We start from the raw sequence: 15,272 nt of genomic DNA, 5'->3' as shown, positions 1-15,272 counted from the left end.
AACATTTGAGCTCGACTTAATGTAAAAGAGCTAACGTCGCGCTAGAGTTCTTATGCATCGATCCAAGTGATACCAGTAAAGAGGAGGTACTCGACTGGCGATCTAAAATTGATCGATTTGATTTTAGACACACGGGGCTATTTTCTTCAGTGTACTGGATCTGTATTGGAAAATTTATAGTTGGGTCGGGTTGTTGCTTGACAAATTTCCAATATTCGGAATCAGCAACGGAATCGCCAACATCTAATTTCACCACAAATGAAGAGTTGCATTAAATGGAACTGATTGTGAATACTCTATTTTTGATTACTACAGAGCTGTGTGCATTCTTGGTAGTGTGCGGAACATTTCTTGTACTAGACGCGCACAAAATAGCTAAAAGTTTCTGTAATGGTTATAATATGGAATGAAGAAAGCAGTTATGTTATTCATAGAAACCAAATTATTCGAAATGCATTAATGATAGTACTACAGCTTGGTTTCAGTAGTCGAAGACAATTATGGCTGGGCTATTAATTATCTCATATCTTTTGATATTGGAGCGATGCTTCTCTAAGTATTAATTATAGGCAAATATAGCCATTTTCAAAGAATGATAAGTTAACTTCACAACTATCAATCTCAATTTTCAAAGTATTTGGGAATAATTGCTGATTAATTCTAGGTTACAAAATTTCAAATAGTGTGATGTACATAACAAGAAATGTAACCTGCACAGTGGATACATTTTCAATAAACGGGCAACAAATATTAATCACATAATGAAAAATACCAAGATTGCACGATTCCTAGTAAACATTCAAGAGGAAATATAGAAAGCAGGAATTTGCTTGCTTGAAGATTTACGTCTTTATCGTCAACAAAAACCGATTGGATCAATATGGAGATTGAGTGATGCAGTTTTCATGTCAAGATTCACGCCAGTGTTCAGCAGATATCTAGAAGACTAGTTCTTCTGCTTGAGACTTTGTATGCGAGGATTTGAGGATTGATTTTGTATCTTTCATACCGAACTTTCCTGAATTTGGTTAACAGTCTGAAACATTTACTTCTCGGGGTGAACGGGATCGGAAGTGTTTGTGCGAAGTCGTGTATATTATCTATGAATCAAATTGTGCAGTAATGACACCAAAAGTCATGGAGAAGCAAACTTGAAATCTGAATCGGTAATTTTTATTTACTCGTCATTATTTGCTGTTGCCTTCCATTAATTAAAAGCTTGCAACCATATTTGGATAACAAGCAATACAGCTTCAGAGGATTGATTGCCTTGCTACTTATTTCTACATTCAAATCCTACTGCTACTAGAGATATTGCTTTCTTGAGTACGTTGATCAATTTACTGTTCGATTCTGACACGATTAAATCAAATACTCTAGATTTATAAAAATCCATGTTCATATGATCAATTTGGAACATTCATTCGATGAAATTGATAATGCAGATTTTCTAGTTGTAGCAACTTTTGCGAGGATATAACCTTGTTGTTGTCTATTAAGTAAGCTGCAAAGTTAAAAAATAGGTATGTCGAATCTTTTCGAGCAAACTCAAGCATTTATAGTATTGCAGAGTTAATGCAATTAATAAACTTATTTCTGAGGTTTTATTGGCTTAAACAGGTCTATGATTTATATGGGACAGTATTTATCGCAGTTGTTCTTGTGAAATTGAATCGTGTTGTATATTATGTGCTTGAGTACGAACGCTGTGTATTTCGAACCTGCAAGTTAGTACTAAAAGACTCGGTCAGGAAAGAAATTTTTCATTCTTATTGGAGGTTTTGTAAACGTTTTTAAAAAAGACAGAAATGGTAAATATTTATTGTTTATACATATAACAGTGCAATACATTTCTCGCAATATTTTGGGTCGTAACATTCCAATTTCAAAAAATCCTTCTCGCTAACATTGTTTTTATGTGAAATGAAGTTATTTGCATAATTTATTTAGGACAGTAATATATTTTATTTAGGACAGTAATTTAAATAGTTAGAATATTCAAAAATCTTATTTCTCTATAATCAGAAATAATAAATTAGTTTTGATATAATTAATCAAGTTAATGCGAATGAACTCCTGGGGCGAATTTTACTTCTGTATTATATCGTATTCTATAGATGCTATTTTTATCGCTGCTATATAGGATGCTCTTTTCTACTGGTACGTTTCGAAATGTGGTCCTGATGTTTCCATGACACTCAGCAACTATCTGCTACCATCACGGAAGTTGTCGAGTTGTCTTCCATCGGATACAGATAACGGCTTTGATTGTGGGGGCGGGGGGGAGTAAAAGGAGTTCGTTGTTATGTTTGTTGTACTTTGTCGAACTTGTAGCTCCTGCAGTGGTTGCTGCTGTTGGTGACGTGGAGAACTTCAATGTTGAGACGTCGGTGCAGTGCATTCAGCCGCGCAGGAACATTTGCTATGTGAGTTGTTGACGTTGTGCGGTGAGTGGTGGTGCTGCTGTGAGTGAAGTCGATACTGCAGTAGTGGAGTGTCCTGGTAAGCTGAAGCGAGATAGAAGCTCCGGTAAGTGTTGACTTGGGAGTGCTGCAATTTGACTGTATGTGTTGGCTGCGGGTAGCAGAGCATGCGAAAGAATATAACCAGGAATGGTAAAGGTGGTGGACTGGTCACGCCAAGTTTTAGAGATTAGGACTACGCGTATATGTAGGACGGAGTTGGCGGTCCAAATTATTTTTTTGAAGAAAAAGTCTAGTGTGGAGAGAACTTGAAGATAGTCTTGGAGATTTACCGCGTTGGAGTTGCATTGAACGGCGAGGACTAAGTTAGAGAGATCGTTTAAATCTGCGGAATTGTTGGGAATATTGGAAATAGTAGGTAGAGCTGAGGTAATGCAAGAGTGGCGAGATGTTATTGCCGAGTGGCGGATGTTATCTGAGCGTATGATACACGATGAGAAGGTCGAGGGGGTTGTCCGGTGGCAGACAGGTCCGACCGACAAAAGGGTTCGACCTGAGAAGCATGATGTAGGAGAGGACCGACAATGTCCATTGAAATTTTCTCGAAAGCTTTGCCAGGTGTATCCGTTATTGTCATCGGTTGCCTGGTCTTTACGCGAACTAACTTTTTCTTTTGGCACGCTGTGCATGAGTTTACGAATGCTTGTACTTCTTTCTTTAGTGTGGTTCAATAATACTTTTCGCGAATACGGCGATACGTTTTGGTAATACCTTTGCGACCTGCAAAGGCTGAGCAGTGATTTTCTGATATGATTTTCTGTCGCTCTTCGACCGGTGGAATAATTACATCATTTGAACATGCGGAGATTTTGACGTTTGTAGTCGAGAATAAGTCCATTAGGATTTTATAAATATTAATCCATTTAATATCGTCCAAAGAGGTTTTTTGAGATACTGAACGAATTTAATTGAAGTTCGTTAGTCACATCTATATAGTAAGGATCGTAGCGATTCTAACACGTCTTCGTATTTAGTGGAGTTGAACGCGGTTTCTTTGACTGGTAATAGAATCAATTTCTTGTTGCCAGAATTTATGATTTTCGCCCGTGCGGCGGTTAAGTTTTTTATCGTAGGGATTCTGCCTGAATTGAAAAGATCGACGGCGCCGGTGTCGAGGGGTCGGCCGTCTAATGAAATGAACTGAACGCGACTAGATTATCGGTTCTAGTGATTAACCTATCTCTCGTATGAATGAAGGTCTGTCTGTCAGACTGATAGGGTGTGTTATAATCTTCGAAAATTCTGTCTTCGTCTCTGTCCGTGTCGGAGGATTCACGGAAAGGGGTGAAGATAATTGATTCTCGTTATCGTGGTGAGGAGGGGACGACGTAGACGTAGATGCTAATGGTATTGGTGGGGAAGGCGGACGCTGTGTGGGAGGGTACGTCGGTAGAAAGAGAGGACTTGACGGCAATGTCGGTCGGCGGCCAATAGGAGAAGTGGCGGATCGCGATTGGACGGGTTCCGAGGATCGCGATGGCCGTCTGACGCTGTCGAATATATCGGAAGAACTGGAATCGGTAGATATGGGAAGTGCGGAAACTGGGTTCCGAGACAATGCGTCAGCGTTAACGTTGCTTTTTCCCGACTTGTATAAAACCTTATAATCGAACTGAGCCAATTTGAGGCACCAACTAAGTAAACGAGATGTTGGATCTTTTACTGAGTTCATCCATATTAACGGCTTATGATCTGTTATTAAATTGAATTTTCGTCTGTACACGTAGGATCTTTCTCCGGTTCACCTTGACTTAGAATACCACCGATAGCAAAGCCGGAAGCGTCGGTGGTTATATTAAAATCTTTCGTGAAATCAGGACATTGTAACAAGGGTTCCGTAGTTAGGATGTTGCGGAGCGTGCAGAAAGCATTCTCTTGTTCTTGTTTCCACGCGAATTGGCAATCTTTTTTTAGTAGTATGGTTAGTGGCTTCGAGAAATTTGTGAGAACTTTGGGATGAAACGGCAATAGTATCCGGACAATCCCAGGAATTCGTGGAGCGTTTTAACGTTCTTCGGAAGAGGAAATTCTTTAACGCCTCGAATTTTATCGGGACACGGTCTCACGCCATCTTCTCCGATGACGTGTCCGAGATACGCGACTTCTCTATTCAAAAACGAGCATTTCGAGGGTTGGAGTTTTAAATTTGCTTCCCTCAAACGATCGGCTAACTTGTTAAATTTATGATTGTGTTCTGAGAGGCTTCGCGCGTAGATAACGATGTCATCCAAATAAACGAATAATTCCGTGCCTTGGAGGCCGGACAGGACGCTGTCCATCAAGCGTTGGAATGTCGCTGGGGCGTTTCTGAGGCCAAAGGGCATTCGACGAAACTCGTAATGACCGTACGGAGTTGAGAATGCGGTTTTCGGTGCATCGTCGGGATGCATGCCTATTTGGTGAAAACCACTCGCGAGGTCGAACACGCTGAAATATTTCGCGCTTTCTAATTGGTCTAAGATTTCCAGAATACTCGGAAGCGGATACGCATCGGGTACTGATTTTTTGTTTAACGCGCGGAAGTCGATGATCATTCGCCACCGTTTCTTCCCTTCGGCGTCGGCCTTTTTCGGAACGATCCACAGCGGACTATTGTACGGTAATTTCGAAGGTGCGACGATATCTTGTTCTAACAGTTCTTTCATCTGTCTGTTTATTTCGTCGCGATGGATCGGCGGGTAATTGTACTGCTTCACATGTACCGGGACGTCGTCAGTGGTCGAAATGCGGTGCTGAACGGCGTTTGTTTTCCCGAGGCGCTCGTCGGGGAGATGGAAGAGATCATTGTGATCGTGAATTAGATTTTCTACATGTTTTCGCTCTAGTTCCCCGAGGTGATCCGTGCTGATCATGTCGATGATCTTGCATCGGGAGGCGATAGATTTGGAATTGAGATTTAGAATTGATTTTCGCGATTTTGAATTGATTGGACTTGAAAAAAATTTTTTCTGATTTCCGGTGATCGATAACTCTTCCACCTCCTCCAGCTCCATGGTCGGTATGGGGAGGTTGATTTGCTTATCGATGGTGTTTACACACCGGGCAATCGTGCGTCCGTCGGAATTCGCTACAACGTAATTCGGGATTAATACACCGGGCGTTAGCTCTCGACGGCTGAGATAACCCATTTTCGGGCCTGTTACATTAACGGCTATGCAAGCGGCTGTTCATGGCTCGATTTTACATTCGTTTCGCGATGTGAAGGGAAATTCATTCCCTCGCCAGGTTACAGATTGCTTTTTATGAGATTTCTGCTCCGTGAGTCAGAAATGCGGAACCGAGTATTTCGTCCGCGATAATAGGGAACGTATCTGCGACTCCGTGATATTCGATTTGCGATGTCGCGATCGAGATCGATGTCGTACCTAAAGTTGCGACAGCATCGTCAGTTGTGGCGGATATATTTATAATATCCGCGGTGTTGATGATCGTATCTGTGTTGAATTTCGAAACTTTAATTATGTTTGGTTCAGCCCCCATGTCGATCATTAACACGTTAAGCGCCACGCCGAATTTTTGCGCCTTTCCGTTCAAGCCACAGTAAGCCGTCAGGCGGGCCCTGCCGGGCAGCGCGCCGCTAGGCGAGCCAGAGTATAAACAGATAACGTATGTTTATCTTTCCACTTGCAGATAAACTATACTCGAGAGCCTGTCATTTTCTGATCGTAATAAATACTATGTATATACTTTGTTTATATCCTTATAGTCCCTTCCCCTTGGTAGAAGATAAAAAACTGAAAAGCGAGGCCTAATGACGCTCGAACGCGTAAGAAATCCTCAGTTGCATACATATCGTAGCCCAGTTTCGTTCAGTTTCCAAGTTTTCTCGTACTTCTTCTTGACTAGAAATTCAAAATTTTGTTGACCCAAAAATCAGGATGTCATCAAGTGATACGTCAAGTGAACAAATTTTAGTGCCTACAATTCGTCATCGTCGTGTATTGCGCTCGTCGAGCGATGAAAGTTCATCAGAGAATAATAAATTAAAATAAAATAAATTAAATTTTAATAAATTACATTAATGTTTTTAAGTATTCTATTCTATTCCTTGAAGCATTGACCAAACAAAAACCGATATCGCATAATTTAAATGTTCAGTCTCACAAATATGCAAGGACCGACACACGCGCCGCGATAGAAGAACGAAAAATCTGTCGCCGGTCCGCAGGGACCGGCGTGGCCTGAATGGAAAGTCTAGCGCCGGTCCCTAAGGACCGGCGTGGCGCTTAACGTGTTAACGTGGCTTTGTCGGCGAGTTCGGGCGGCGCAACAATTATATGGGGCACTGCAGAATCGGGTCTCAATGCGATTCGTGAGACACGTCGGCAGGCATTTGTTTTTTCGTGTTCGAGATCGATCGGACTCTTTGATTGCGTCTTGTTTCCTCCCGACGGTCGGACGGCGCAGTTGGGAGGCCTCGTCCGTTTCCCGACTGGCTGTTTTGCGCGCGATTATTGTATTCGCGTTTACGACACTCGTGGATGTCGTGACCGGGTATTTTGCAATAATTACAGAATTTAGAATTGTATGATCGCGGTGCGTTATCTCTTGCTTGACGAGATACGGGTGGCTCGTAATTTACACGACGGTGTTCTAGAAATCGCGGAGGGTCGTGTGGACGCTCGTAATAATTCTTAACGCAGTCGCCTCGTGTCGACGCGTCGCGATAAGTGTCGCCGAGGGGTGTAATTTGAGCGCGGTCGCTCCCGATATCTTGGCGCATTCCTCGACTGGTACGGCGAAGGCGAGCGATATCGATCCAGATTATTTCGGTTATCGCGTTGTTCTTCGGCGAAGCGGACCGCACGCGAGTGAGATTTTGAATAGAACTCTTTGTGTGTCTGCCTCAGCTTCCTTGTAGCAAGATATAGCGCTGTCGAATGTTTCGTTCAACGATAAACGTTCTGTGTTACGCAGCGTATATTTTAGCGTAGGCACGATGCCTCGTAAGAAACTACGTTTGACCTGGCAGTGGCCATTGCCTCGGCATACGTCATAGCCCCGCCGGCCGGTACCGTTATCGTGACGGCAGCCGTGCGGGGCGGACGCGGCGGCAGGGGAGCCCTCTTGGGGGCAGCCGGTGCCACCCGTTTCGCCGCCCTCCCGGTCGAAGAGGCCTTGGCAGCCGCCGCAGGTTTAACTGCGGCAGCCGCCTTTTTGGCCTTTCGGCCAACAACCTTCGACCACACCTCAGTTGGAGGTGCGGTGGAGGGCGGCGCAACAGCAGAGGCAGCCCTCTGCTGTGGGGGCTGCATCTGTGCCGCCTTAGCGGCCGCAGCCCCTCCTCTATTGCCACCCTTTTTCCCCCCTTTCCTGTCTATCGACTGGCTGGGGGTGGATGGCACGGGTGGCACCGACCGCGGATCCTGCACCCGCGGGATCAGCTCCCTCCTGAACGATGCCAGCTTGGCATCGATTAGGGAGCCGATCTGTGCCAGCAAATTTGCTGGCACCGCTGCGGACGCCGGCAAGGGCTTCCCTCGCCCAGGGCGTTGGGGCCCTCGGGCGCCGGCGCTCAGCAGCGGCCCTGTGCCCCCCTCAGGGGCCGGCGGCGGAGGCATCTCGACTGCTGCCGGCCTCGTTTCCACCGCCTGACGGAGTCGGGCCACCTCGGTCCGCAACTCCGCCATCTGCTCCCTAAGGAGAGCGTTTTCCGCTTCTAACAGCCGGGTGGCGTCGGAAGCTGACCTCATTGTCAGCTCCGCAACGCCCGCCCGGCTGTTCAGGGCCGCCGCTTGCAGGATCCGCACCGTGACTGGCCGCAACTCCCTTGTCGCACTAGAGATCTTGGCCACTTCGGCCAGGCTCTCCATTATCGACGCCGCTATCTCCCGCGTCGGACGGCTGCGAAGATTCGCAGCGATTTCCACCTCGTCCGGAAGCGGGTCGACCGATCTCCCGGGCTGCGGCCCCGGGGCCACCGGGTCAAAAATTGCCGCGATGAGGCCCCTGTTGGCCTCCGTCAGCTTACGTTTCGCCTCATAGAGGCCAACGTACTGACCAGTAGTCGGCGGTCTTCCCCTCTTCCTCCCTGTTGAGGAGCCAGGGGCGCTCTGCGAAGAGCGGTGAGAGGAGACCGAATGGTCGGACTCCTCTCCCCCATCGCACTCGCCAAGGTCCACAGCGGACCTCTCTCTGCCGCGTGTTGCGGGAAGTTCCCGCAACACCGACCCATCCATGCGCTCGAGGCGCACGCTAGCCACGCGCGCCTCCTTCTCCCTCTCGTTTCCCCCCTCCCCGGTTTTTTTAATTTGTGAACAATCCATAGTTGATCCCACGAGAATGGTCGGAAAAGAGGTCACCCCGGGTAGAGCCGCCATACCCGGGGAAGGCTAATACGCCCGGGGGGTCGCCAGGTACCCCGGGGTTGTCCGCTAACGATTGGTGCACCCACCAACCATAGCTGACGCTTACTCCAGCTACGCCCTCTTCACCGCGCAACACTGCTTGGGGCTAGGGATTTTTTAGAGAGGTTGTCATCCTCGCGGTCCGGCCGGTTAAGGCAAGACCCCCGTTCCTGTAAAACATGACCACAGGTTTACGGTATGTGTCCGACTTTAGTTGGCCCCTCACCTCAAGCCACTCCGGCTAGGTAGAACCTGCCAGGGAATAAAATCCCCGCCGGCACAGCCTTGAGGATCATTAGGGCACGAAGCCCCCCCACCACGACAAGGTAGCGGACACGGGGGGGTCGGACCCCCACCCAGGATTCGAACCTGGATCTCAGCCTTAGTTTGACTACGTGCTGTCCATTACACTAGTGGGGTAGGGAGGAGTTTTTCCCTAGTTAGTCCTCTAAGTTGTCTCACGGTTAGGTATTGGTGTACGTAATACTCCGTGCGGCCTTATGAGTCATATTACTTGACTCGATACAACATGTGGAGTCGCGGTTTGCATACACTGGATACATCGCTGCAGTTGTTGTGGGTCGTTCCCCAATAAGACATAAAGCTGCAGTAAGTTGTTCGGCTCCGGTTAATCTCTCAAGACTTTCAAAGTCGGAGATATCTCCCTCGATTCGCATGCGACGAACATAATCCACAAGCGGCTCGCCAATATTCCTATCTCTTATCCGCATCCCAGATTGGAAGTTACAAGAAAGCATAATCTTACTTCCCTCTGGAGTAAAGTTCACCGGATCAGTTAAATATTTCGGGGACTTCTTGGCCAGAAAGGCCACTTTAGCTCGAATGTCATTCATATCATCGAGCAGTGTTGTTAAGTTATAGTCCGGTGGCATGATTTCATCTGGATTAGATAGAACGTGATTTGCATTCCACTGACAACCCGGAATCGGGTTGTTTTCATGGAATCTTCGTCTATGTTCAGTAGCAATAGTTGGATCAGCTAATGACATGACGGTCTTACGTAAGTTCGAAAATAAAACACGTTCACTCTGAGGAATAAATTTGCCATTTGCGTCAGAGCGTGAAATCGCAATCTTTGGATAGTAGATGGTATCGTACACCTTTAAAGGCCCAATGGCATTAATTGGCCTTACGATTGGATCAGGCATTATCGCACAGGATCGACAATTCCGCATGAAGTCAGAAGAGTTATTTAGGTGTTCATATAGATCAGAATGATCTGTTACCACCGCTACGGATTCTTGGCACTTTTGCATCTTTGCTTCAAATAGCGCTAATGATACCCGGTACATTTGATAGATTGTGCCCCGAACCGGTACATTATGTAAATCAAGTAATGCTAAAAATGTGTATGCGGTCCCGAAGCCCATTGACCGAGTGGTGACACAAATAGTGATAGCGCGCAAAGTGCCTACTGCTTCCATCCGTTCTGCAGCGGTTTGCGCCGAGCTAAAGCCAGGATAAAGCTTTGTATGTAAAGCCTTAGCCAAATCAAGGCTAGCTGCGGTGCCTTTCTCCTCTCGTAACGTATCGATGCGTCCTCGTTGATGACGTGCTCTGCCTTGTGATCCTCGTCCGCGAGGAGCACTACGGCGTGAAGAGCTACGACGGACATCCGAAGCAAGCTGCTCCATCCCGTCTCGGCTCGACGTCGCCATAACAGCGCGTCCAACTGAACTAGTAGTAAGATTTGTCATATTATGATCTTTATTTGCCATAATGAAGATTTATCTGGGCTGCATTCAATACCCTTCAAAATCGCAGTCTGAGGTATTACATATATATCTTCTATTTTTGTTCAGAGTGAAATTATCTATTTTCACTCTCGGAACCATATTCGGAGTCGGTTAATCCATTCAAAAATAGTATGCTTTTTGAACTCCGTCCTGGCATTCTAACAAGGATCAAAATAAAAATTAAAAAGCAAATTTTATACAAACCTACAATTAAAAATTTCCGATAAACGTTACTAACCTCAACATCGATCTTAACTGTAAAATTAGACAATAATATTTTTAATCTATATCTTGTCCGTCTTAATATCGGTTCAAGAGATACTTTATATTATAATTCTTGTTTTCTAAGATAGTTTTTTGCCTTATAAATACTTTACCATCCAATAGAAAAAAATTGAAGATTCTTATTTCGTATGTAAAATATGCAGGCTTTAGTTCAGTACGAGCTATTAGATTCAAAAGATATTCTACCGGTATAGTAGATTCTGTTTTCTAATGGTCAGCGTAGATGGCTTCGCGGACGCCGATTATAGTCGGCACCCGTACACACAGCACGTCGCGCGGGGACACCGACTATAACCGGCATCCGTACACACAGCACGTCGCGCGGCCGCCGACTATAGTCGGTGTCCGTAGCGAAAGGGTTAAACGGTTGCATAATCCGGCGACGGTCGAGACGTGTTTGCCTTCGATCGCGGTGTAAGCACGGCCTTGGAGTTTATTGATTATTAGACGCGTGAGTGTAGATTCTGAGTGCGGCGGTACAAGATCGCGGGCACGGTAGCAAGCTCGTGTCATGGGACACAACACAAATTAACACAACACTAAAAAACGATACTTATATGGTACGCGTACGCTAATAAGTTCGACGAGCGAAGTTAACGCAACGAGCTTCTGGGTGAAAATGAGTATCTTTATTTAGTTTCCTAGGGCTTTTATACAGGGGTTTGGGTGCAAAGGTCGGAAGCTGAGTCAAGGGGATGAGATGTGGTCGTCTGAAGTTTGGAGTCATAGGTGAGTCAGGTTATACGATGTTGTTGTTCACAAGTTATCGGATGAATCAGAGGGATATGATGTAGCCGTTCGGAGATTGGATGTTGAAGTCCTCGTTTCACACCCTCGTCATTGGAGTTGACTTACTCCTGGAAGTCGTGGGTTGATCTTGAAATGCTTTTTCCAGTTGCCAGGGAGGCTGATGGTTTTATGATCCGTTGACCATCCCATGGGTAGGTCAGGGAGGTTATTCATCTCTATTGGTAATGCCCTTGGTGTTGGGGTGTATGTTACAGTCTCGTACTGAGTTGGGCTTGTGGTTTGTACATTTTCTTGACAGCAAATCTTAATACATAACGTTTGTGGTATAACTCTTGTAAGACAATTTGATAAACAATCGAGTAATCCTATTTTGTATAGTAAATATATACATGTTAGTCCTAATGATGCGTATCCTAAGTAAGTTAATACGGATACTATTACTTCTTCTGTAGTTTTGATTCTGTGTTGTTGAGTGATGGAGATCAGAGCATTTTCTATATCATTTAAACTATTTACATACTGATTGAAATTTGGAGTTACCTTAGGTACAGTGGGAAGTCTATTTAATTTGTCAAGGTCTAGAGAAAGTGCATAATCGGGTATACTGTAATTACGTGAGACAAAATCTGTTTCATAGGTGGTACCTCCAAGTTTCATTACATTATTTTTGTAAAGTAGAGTACAATCAGTGTCGCTACTAATTTTAACAGGATTTTCTAATGTGATTCTACTGTTCTCTTTACATAATATGTTTATAGTAAGCGAGTTTTCCAGTATTATAATGTAAGTGTTCGGGGCATACATAGGAATGAAAGTCAAATCCTGAATATGAAAGGCTGAGAACGGGCAATCTGTTTTTCTACAGTCCATAAAGTCGGTGTGTTGTGTGGGTTGGGTTCTTTTACAGATTTTAACGAGAGGAGTACTCCTACAATAGTGATCCATGTATATTATGTCAACAGCGATAAATTGTCCTTTGGATTGTAGAGTGTGTTCATGTTTCAAAAGAGGAGCTACGAAGGTTGATCCTTGTTTATAGGGTATAGCATAAAGTTTGGTGTGTGTCCATTCGTTGTCTTCTAGTAGTGGAATGATAATAGTGTATACAATTTTGTTACTCAATATGATCATTTTAAGCGTGCTAATATCAAGTAGAGTCTGAAAGTTTTCTAATAGAGGAGTTATGTGTGAGATATAAGCAAATATATTTTTAAAATGTGTCCGTAAGCGTCTAAAAATTGATTTGTTTCGATTATATCTTGTCTTACTATTCCTTTCTTTCCGAGTGTTATAGTTTCTTGTAAAGAGTCTATGTTTTCCTGAATGTCTAAGATTATCATCTCGGTAAGCATAACGTAGTCGAGGTGTGTGATTTGATCATTGAGTCGTTGGTTAAGATTTTGTTGTTTTTCAATAAATAGGGGTAGCGTCTTACTGCTTAGTATGGACCTGAACATAATAGTTTGATTTTGTACTATTTTTGATAATTTAGTATTTTCGTCAAATAATTTATCAATATTTTGGTTGATGAGTATAAGATCAACTTCATCTAAAGTTCCAAACAAGGCCTTTGATGTAGAACCTATGATGTTCAGTATTCCTCGTTTAGATCGGCGATAGAGTATGCTGTTAAGTCGTGTAACTTTATAACTAAGACGTCTGAATTTTTCATTTAACAATTTCATATGAGCGCTGTTACATTCTTTGCAATCAGTTTTGAGAGACTCTAACAATCGTTTTACTTTAGTTAAGTCTTCTCTTATTTCTAAGGGGTTAATAACGATGTTTATTTTTATTTCGCTATGATAAACTAATACTTTCTCAATTGTTTTGCTGATTATTTGAGAGTGATTGAGTGGTGTTATTTTGAATCCTTCAAGTGCCTGGAAGGTAAACGATAGGGTTTTAATCGGTTACCGTGTACTAATAGGGTTTTGTTAGGGTTAATTTTTATCAGATAGTTGGGTTTTTTAGTCTCAATTATAGGGTAAGGCGCAGTCCATTCGGGCGAGAGTTTTTTTTTTATGGTCGTCATGCAGTAGTACCATGTCTCCAGTGTTATACAAGCTTTGAATTCTAATTTTTTTGTCCTGATCAGCTTTATAGCGATTCTTATTGGTCTGTATGGTTATATTCTAGCGTATTTGAGGTAATCGTCGTGCCTTTGTTTCCATAATTTAAACAGTTCTTGTTGATTTAAAACAGGTGTAAGGGATATAGAGGAGGGCATGTTAGCGGGTCTTCCAAAGGTTAATTCAAAGGGAGAGTATCCTGTAGTGGAATGGATTGAGGTATTGTAAGCCATTGAAATAAGTTTTAGGTGGTCATCCCAATCGCTAGTATTTTCTCCAATACTGGTTCTTAACAAATCTTTGACTGTACCATGAGTTCTTTCCAAAGATCCATTGCTCTGTGGATGGAAACTCGTAGTCTTTATATGTTTGATTTTAAAGAGTCTTTCAAATTGTGCCATTAACTTGCTAACGAAATTTTGTCCTTGATCAGTAAGGATGTGTTTCGGGGAAGAGAATATGTAGATATAGTGATTAATAAGTTCATTAATTATAGTTTCAGCTCGTTGGTTGGGAAGTGGAATGAGAATAAGGTACTTTGTCAGGTAATCTTGAATGGAAAGGATAAATTGGTTGCCTTTGTTAGTGAGAGGTAAGGGACCTACTATGTCCATGGCTATTTTGTCGTTGGGATTGGTGGGAGTATCCGTCAAAACGGCTTCTTCTCGTGGTCGTATATGTGTTAGTTTTTGTCGTTGACATGTGTCACAAATTTTTACGTAATGTTGTACATCGTCAGTTAAGTTGGGCCATGTGTGGTTTTGTCGAATTGCATCGATAGTTTTGTTTTCTCCAAGATGTTTAAGATTTTCATGTGTTTCTTTTATAATAGCTTGTTTTTCTTCGTCAGAGTATTCTCGTATGGGTGCGGTCGCGAGAATTACAGGTCGGTCAAGATGGTGAGAAAGGAATCTAAGCATTAACTGAATTGAAACAATTTCATAGTTGGTAAAACCGGTAGATAGTCCAAATCGTAAATTGGTTTCTTTATGTGATAGCTCGTATATTTTAATTAACCAATTTTGTTCATTGTATTTTCCTAATACTTCTGGAGTTATTTGCGTAAAAGTCGTTCTATTAGGAGATAGTTTTATGGGAGAAGGTGTTGGTTTAGTTTTCCAATATTCATAAAGATCGTAAATGAGAGGTTTATCTGAGCTGGTAGAAGGTAAGGTGTCGTCACTGGTTTCATCTATTTCAGATGGGATATCTTCTAGAGGTTTAGGAGAATCTTCGGGAGTTCTGAGGTTAATGTTTAGATTTAGAGGTTGTTGATTTCTAATTTTTAAAGGATATATGGGATATCTGGAAAGAGCGTCAGCTACCACGTTTTCTTTTCCTTTCTTGTACTCGATTTCAAAGTCATATTCCTCCAGTCTCAGTCGCCATCTCATGAGTCTAGAGGAAGAATCTTTTACATTCTTCAACCAGACCAATGCTTGGTGATCTGTCTGAATAATGAATCGTCGTCCAAGTAAGTATTGGCGTAGTCTTTTGGTAGCCCATACTATTGCAAGGAGTTCTTTCTCAGTGGTAGAGTAATTTTGTTCAGCTGAGTTCAATGTACGTGAAATAAAG

This window comes from Megalopta genalis, unplaced genomic scaffold (genome assembly GCF_051020955.1).
Source record: "Megalopta genalis isolate 19385.01 unplaced genomic scaffold, iyMegGena1_principal scaffold0054, whole genome shotgun sequence".
In the NCBI taxonomy this organism is placed as follows: Eukaryota; Metazoa; Arthropoda; class Insecta; order Hymenoptera; family Halictidae; genus Megalopta; species Megalopta genalis.
This window is presented reverse-complemented; position numbering follows the sequence as displayed.